Source organism: Manis pentadactyla, chromosome 2 (genome assembly GCF_030020395.1).
Source record: "Manis pentadactyla isolate mManPen7 chromosome 2, mManPen7.hap1, whole genome shotgun sequence".
In the NCBI taxonomy this organism is placed as follows: domain Eukaryota; kingdom Metazoa; phylum Chordata; class Mammalia; order Pholidota; family Manidae; genus Manis; species Manis pentadactyla.
This window is the reverse complement of record NC_080020.1, coordinates 64,981,570-64,989,900: the sequence shown is the minus strand read 5'-3', so window position 1 is coordinate 64,989,900 and position 8,331 is coordinate 64,981,570.

The window sequence follows — 8,331 nt, the reverse complement described above, 5'->3', positions numbered from 1 at the left end:
CTCATGGGGTTTTGTTCAAACTACATCTCTCCTTACCTAGCTGCCCTTTCTCCTATAATTCCACCAGTATAGAATCATTCCTGTGGACAAATAAGTTAAAATATTAAATTGTAGTTCATTAGTCATGCTTTGGTGTGACATTCTCTTTTTTTAAGTAATACCCATTTCTTTACAGATAGCTGAGGAAAGGGCCCTAAGTTAAGAGAGAGGATTGGCAGGTGGGGATTCTGGAATGAAGGCAATTACCCAAAAAGTACCAGTTGAATAGGAAGCTCTGGAGGGCGGTATGTGTCACTTACTCAAAGGTGTGGTATACAGATAACATTTAATAAATATTTATTGACTGTGTAAGGAAGCTCCTTGAAGTGAGGAAGGAAAATAGAAAACAGGACCTAGGAGAAAGCAGACATGAGCCTATTGGCAATTTTGGTCCTGCTAGTACATGATTTATGCTTTTGTGTTGTGTATTATGCATTATATATACATCCTGTGTGCTTATCCTGATTGGGCCAATGTTGTATAAACACCTTAAAAGCAAAAGTTTAGCTCCTGTTTTGTTTTTAGTTCTTCGGTACTTTGCACATGGGCACTCTGCCAGCATGGCTGACTGGCTGACAGCCTGTGCTGGCAGCTATCAACCAGAGAAAGGGAAAATGCACCTGAGTCATCTGAGAGTCAGCCAGAAATCACAGGGAAGTGTCATTTTCTGCATAAATATTACAGGACCTTCTCCTGCTCAGAAATAAACAAAAGCCTGAAGGACACATTTTACAGGAATGAAACCTTAGGCTCAGTTTCAGCATACTCGTGAGAAACTAAGGAAAATTGGAACCGAATCAGGATCTTCAGGAGTGTATCTCCCTAGAAAGAGCAAGTCAGTCAAAAATTCCAGCTAGAGATCATTTCTAAAAATATCTTTTTATCTTCTGACTTTTATAGAAGAGGGCTTATGATTGTTTTTCATGGCTGGAGCAGGGCCCACCATCCCTGCCACTTTCAGGCCTGGCTCGGCCCCATATGATGCAGGGCTTAGATACCAATTCAAAACACCAAAAACTTGGTTTCCTCAGGACAACATCATTTTAAATGACCAGGCTGGAATATGTCAGCATTATACAAATTTGGTTGCTCTTACATTATCCCTTGCAAATCTAAACTTTTTTGCATGCAGTATACATGGTATTAAAGTTTCACAATTCACATCTCACTGTAATAGCAAATACATCTTTAGTGCTTATTTTGTGCCAGTCTCTGTTCAGAGCATTTTGGTGTTTTAATTCATCTTATCCTCAAAGTAACCCTAAAGTGGGGGTGATGGGGGTACTTATCCTCAGTTTACCAAGGAGAAAATGAAGTTGAGGGTGGTTAAGTAACTTGCTCCAGTCACAGAGGCAATGGGTTTTATTTAGTATACTCACAGAGTTGTACCTATCAATAGACATGATCAATTCTGGAACATTTCATCACCCCAGCAAGAACCCCTGTTTCCATTCCTCTGTCTTTTCAGTCTTAGGCAACCACTAATCCACTTTCTGTGTCTATAGATTTGCCTATTCTGGACATTTCATACAAATGGAGTGGTACAATATATGGTCTTCGGAGAAATGCTATTCAGGCGGTCCTTTACCCAACTGGTTTGTTTTTTAGTACTGAGTTATAAGAGTTCTTTATATATTCCAGACACAAGTCTCATGTAAGTTATCTGATTTGCAAATATTTTCTACCACTCTGTGAGTTGTCTCTTTACTCCTGATGCTATTCTTCAAGCAAATATTTCTTGATACTTCAACCATACTTCTGTTAGAAAGATGCCATTACGATGAGCTGAATTGTGCTTCCCCCAAATTCACATGTTAAAACCATTATCCCCAGTACCTCGAGTGTGACTTCATTTGGAAACAAGGTCATTGCAGATATAGTTATTTAAGATGAGGTCAAACTGGAGTAGGGTGGGCCCCAATCCTATGATGAGTGTTCTTTTAATAGGGGATATATGGACACAGACATGCACGTAGGGAGAATGGCATGGGAAGATTGAAATTATGTTGCTACCAGCCAAGGACCTAGCAGAAGCTTGGGGAGAGGCCTGGAACATATCTTAAGCTGGCGGCTTCAGAGGCAACATTATCTTGATGAAATCTTGAACTTGGGCTTCTAGCCTCCAGATCTATGAGACAATACATTTCTGCTGTTTAAGCCACTCAGATTGTGGTAGTTTTTTACAGCAGCCCTAGCAAACTAGTACAAATGCCTAAGGTTTACCTTTCTATTTTAGTTACTTTCAGATCAGAATTCCAGGTTCAATAATATACCACTTCTTTGTTTATAATCCTATTACATTGTTCAATTATATGAAAAATTACTGAATTGGGCTCTATCTTTACTTTTCCTGTACAATAACTTTAGGGTAAAAAGGTTACCAAATATTATTAAAATATATCAGTGTTTATAACTTTTAGTGGACGTTTAGGTTGCCTACCTGACATTTTAGTTTAACCGTCTATTCCCTTTCTGAATAAGAAAAATGATTATGTCAAAGTCCCCTATATGAAACAAGGGAACTAATCCTAAAGTCAGCACTCCTAAACTCTACTTTGTCTAAAACCATTCATAGTAACCCTGCTTTTACTTCCAGTGATTGGTTTAGAAATGTGCAAAATACAGCTTTGGCAAAGGAACCTAAGAAGAATTTGAAAGGAGAATTTCTGAGAAAAGTTCCTTTGTTCTTGGAAAGAGATACCGAAGGAAATGTTCCTTCTTCTTCCCCTGCTGCAGCCCCCTTTTTGACCACATGATACTTGGCCTTTGGAAAAATTACTCAGGGAGTGAATTTCTTGATGAGGCTGGGGAGATGTGATTGGAGATTGATTTATCTCTGGACTTGCTATGTGAGATGATAAATTTCCAAGCAAGTTTGGTTCAACATTTTAGTTTTTGTAGTCCAAGCATCTGAACTACTATATAACTGTTCCTTCCCAATTAGCTGAATCTTTTTTCTCATGTTTAAACACCCCAAGAACTCTGTTGAATAATTATTCTTCTTTCCTTAGTGCTCTAAACATTTCTTAAATTGGTATAACTTCAAATATCACTAATTGATGTAGAGCATGTGTGCTGCAAATGGGTTATGGGGAGTAGTGAGATATTGACCCCTCTGTCCTTGGGGTGGCTGGGTAAGGTCTGCAGTAGCTGGAAATCTCCTGGTGATCATCCTTGTTCTGGCAATAAGTGGCATTCTCCATTTATTCAAGAGTGCTGAATAAACTATTTCAAATGTATACACTGAATAAATATATTGTTTACTGCCTATTCAAAATAATTAGAATACTTAATTATGATAAACCTAAAGTTGCCATGGAATATCAATTGCATAATTAATGGAATAACCTTACAGTAGCCTGAAGTTAGCTTTAATTCTCTTTACTCCATATCCTTTTGTGTCTTATTGTCATTAATTCTGACTCCCCTATGATAATAGGGAAGCAACAGTGAACCCCAGAAAACAGTTTAGAATACAGACCACCTGAGTGCCAGACTGTGTCTGCCCCTGACTGTGAGTAAATCTTCTATCCTCTCTTTTTTCTTTTTGGGGGGCAGAAGTAATTCTTTTTTTTTTACATGAAGAACATTATGTTTACTAGACTCTCTGCTACCCCAAGTCCCCCCTACAAACCCCATTACAGTCACTGTCCATCAGCATAGTAAGATGTTGTAGAATCACTACTTGTCTTCTCTGTGTTGCACAGCCCTCCCCTTTCCCCCACCCCCCATATTATACATGCTAATCATACTACCCCCTTTCTTCTTCCCCACCCTTATCCTTCCCTAGCCTCCCATCCTCCCCAGTCCCTTTCCCTTTGGTAACTGTTAGTCCATTCTTGGGTTCTGTGATTCTGCTGCTGTTTAGTTCCTTCAGTTTTTCCTTTGTTCTTATACTCCACAGATGAGTGAAATCGTTTGGTATTTATCTTTCTCCGCTTTGCTTATTTCACTGAGCATAATACCCTCTAGCTACATCCATGTTGTAGCAAATTGTAGGATTTGTTTTCTTCTTATGGCTGAATAATATTCCATTGTGTGTATGTACCACATCTTCTTTATCCATTCATCTACCGATGGACACTTCTTGGCTATTGTAATTAGTGCTGCGATAAACACAGGGGTGCATCTGTCTTTTTCAAACTGGGCTGCTGCATTCTTAGGGGTAAATTCCTAGAAGTGGAATTTCTGGGTCAAACGGTAAGTCTATTTTGAGCTTTTTGAGGAACCTCCATACTGCTTTCCACAATGTTTGAACTAATTTACATTCCCACCAGCAGTGTAGGAGGGTTCCCCTTTCTCCACAACCTCGCCAACATTTGTTGTTGTTTGTCTTTTGGATGGTAGCCATCCTTACTGGTGTGAGGTGATATCTCATTGTGGTTCTAATTTGCATTTCTCTGATAACTAGCGATGTGGAGCATCTTTTCATGTGTCTGTTGGCCATCTGAATTTCTTCTTTGGAGAACTGTCTGTTCAGCTCCTCTGCCCATTTTTTAATTGGATTATTTGGTCTTTGTTTCTTGAGGTGCGTGAGCTCTTTTTATATTTTGGATGTCAAGCCTTTATCAGATCTGTCATTTATGAATATATTCTTCCATACTGTAGGATACCTTTTCGTTCTATTGATGGTGTCCTTTGCTGTACAGAAGCTTTTCAGCTTGATATAGTCCCACTTGTTCATTTTTGCTTTTGTTTCCCTTGCCCAGGGAGATATGTTCATGAAGAAGTCACTCATGTTTATGTCCAAGAGATTTTTGCCTATGTTTTTATCTAAGAGTTTTATGGTTTCATGACTTACATTCAGGTCTTTGATCCATTTTGAATTTACTTTTGTGTATGGGGTTAGACAGTGATCCAGTTTCATTCTCTTACATGTAGCTGTCCAGTTTTGCCAGCACCATCTGTTGAAGAGACTGTCATTTCCCCATTGTATGTCCATGGCTCCTTTATGGAATATTAATTGACCATATATGTTTGGGTTAATGTCTGGAGTCTCTAATCTGTTCCACTGGTCTGTGGTTCTGTTCTTGTGCCAGTACCAAATTGTCTTGATTACTATGGCTTTGTAGTAGAGCTTGAAGTTGGGGAGTGAGATCCCCCTGACTTTATTCTTCTTTCTCAGGATTGTTTTGGTTATTTGGGGTCTTTGGTGTTTCCATATGAATTTTTGAACTATTTGTTCTAGTTCATTGAAGAATGTTGTTGGTAATTTGATAGAAATTGCATCAAATCTGTATATTGCTTTGGGCAGGATGGCCATTTTGACGATATTAGTTCTTCCTAGCCAAGAGCATGGGGTGAGTTTCCATTTGTTAGGGTCCTCTTTAATTTCTCTTAAGAGTGTCTTACAGTTTTCAGGGTAGGTCTTTCACTTCTTTGGTTAGGTTTATTTCTAGGTATTTTATTATTTTTGATGCAATTGTGAATGGAATTGTTATCCTGATTTCTCTTTCTATTGGTTCATTGTTAGTGTATAGGAAAGCCACAGATTTCTGTGTGTTAGTTTTGTATCCTGCAACTTTGCTGTATTCCGATATTAGCTCTAGTAGTTTTGGAGTGGAGTCTTTAGGGTTTTTTATGTACAATATCATGTTATCTGCAAATAGTGACAGTTTAACTTCTTCTTTACCAATCTGGATTCCTTTTATTTCTTTGTTTTGTCTAACTGCCATGGCTAGAACCTCCAGTACTATGTTAAATAACAGTGGGGAGAGTGGGCATTCCTGTCTTGTTCCCGATTTCAGAGTAAAAGCTTTCAGCCTCTCGCTGATCAGTATGATGTTGGCTGTGGGTTTATTATATATGGCCTTTATTATGTTGAGGTACTTGCCCTCTATACCCATTTTGCTGAGAGTTTTTATCATGAATGGATGTTGAATTCTGTCAAATGTTTTTTCAGCATCTATGGAGATGATCATGTGATTTTTGTCTTTCTTTTTGTTTATGTGGTGGATGAAGTTGATGGATTTTCGAATGCTGTACCATCCTTGCATCCCTGGGATGAATCCCACTTGGTCATGGTGTATGATCCTTTTGATATATTTTTGAATTTGGTTTGCTAATATTTTATTGAGTATTTTTGCATCTACGTTCATCAGGGATATTGGTCTGTAATTTTCTTTTTTGGTGGGGTCTTTGCCTGGTTTTGGTATTAGGGAGATGTTGACTTCATAGAATGAGTTTGGGAGTATTCCCTCCTCTTCTGTTTTTTGGAAAACTTTAAGGAGAATGGGTATTATGTCTCCTCTGTATGTCTGATAAAATTCCAAGGTAAATCCATCTGGCCCGGGGATTTTGTTCTTGGGTGGTTTTTTGATTACCGCTTCAATTTCTTCTCTGGTAATTGGTTTGTTTATATTTTGTGTTTCTTCCTTGGTCAGTCTTGGAAGGTTGTATTTTTCTAGGAAGTTGTCCATTTCTTCTAGGTTTTCCAGCTTGTTAGCATATAGGTTTTCATAGTAGTCTCTAATAATTCTTTGTATTTCTGTGGGGTCCGTCGTGATGTTTCCTTTCTCGTTTCTGATTCTGTTGATGTGTGTTGATTCTCTTTTTCTCTTAATAAGTCCAGCTAGAGGCTTATCTATTTTGTTTATTTTCTCGAAGAACCAGCTCTTGGTTTCACTGATTTTTTTCTATTGTTTTATTCTTCTCAGTTTTATTTATTTCTTCTCTGATCTTTTTTATGTCCCTCCTTCTGCTCCTTCTGCAGACCTTAGGCCTCATTTGTTCTTCTTTTTCCAGTTTTGATAATTGTGACATTGAATTGTTCATTTGGGTTTGTTCTTCCTTCTTTAAATATGCCTGGATTGCTATATACTTTCCTTTTAAGACTGCTTTTGCTGCGTCCCACAGAAGTTGGGGCTTTGTGTTGTTGTTGTCATTTATTTCCATATATTGCTGGATCTCCATTTTGATTTGGTCATTGATCCATTGACTATTTAGAAGCGTGTTGTTAATCCTTCATGTGTTTGTGAGCCTTTTTGCTTTCTTTGTACTATTTATTTCTAGTTTTATACCTTTGTGGTCTGAAAAGTTGGTTGGTAGAATTTTAATCTTTTGGAATTTACTGAGGCTCTTTTTGTGGCCTAGTATGTGGTCTATCCTATAGAATGTTCCATGTGCACTTGAGAAGAATGTGTATCCTGTTGCTTTTGGGTATAGAGTTCTATAGATGTCTATTAGGTCCATCTGTTCTAGTGTGTTGTTCAGTGCCTCTGTGTCCTTACTTATTTTCTGTCTGGTGGATCTGTCCTTTGGAGTGAATGATGTGTTGAAGTCTCCTAAAATGAGTGCATTGCATTCTGTTTACTCCTTTAGTTCTGTTAGTATTTGTTTCACATATGCTGGTGCTTCTGTGTTGGGTGCATATATATTTATAATGGTTATATCCTCTTGTTGGACTGAGTCCTTTATCATTATGTGATGTCCTTCTTGATCTCTTGTTACTTTCTTTATTTTGAAGTCTATTTTGTCTGATACTAGTACTGCAACATCTGCTTTTTCCTCCCTATTGTTTGCATGAAATATCTTTTTCCATCCCTTGACTTTGGTTTGAGGTGCATCTCTTGTAAGCAGCATATAGATGGGTCTTGTTATTTTATCCATTCAGTGACTCTATGTCTTTTGATTGGTGCATTCAGTCCATTTACTTTTAGGGCGATTATCGATAGGTATGTACTTATTGCCATTTCAGGCTTTAGATTCGTGGTTACCAAAGGTTCCAAGTTACTTTCCTTACTATCTAAGAGTCTAACTTAACTCACTTAGTATGCTGTTACAAACACAATCTAAAGGTTCTTTTCTATTTCTCCTCCTTTTTCTTCCTCCTTCATTCTTTATATATTAGGTATCAAATTCTGTACTTTTTGTCTATTCATTGATTGAATTTGGGGATAGTCAATTTAATTTTTCATTTGCCTCTCAATCAGCTGCTCCACCCTCCCTACCATGGTTTTACTACCTCTGGTGACAGCTATCCAACCCTAGGAACACTTCCATCTATAGCAGTCCCTCCAAAATAGAGTGCAGAGATGGTTTGTGGGAGGTAAAGTCTCTCAGCGTTTGCTTATCTGGAAATTGTTTAATCCCTCCTTCAAATTTAAATGATAATCTTGTTGGATAAAGTAATCTTGGTTCCAGGCCCTTCTGCTTCATGGCATTAAATACATCATGCCATTCCCTTCTGGCCTGTAAGGTTTCTGCTGAGAAGTCTGATGTTAGCCTGATGGGCTTTCCTTTGTATGTGATCTTATTTCTGCCTCTGGCTGCTTTTAACAGTCGGTCCTTATC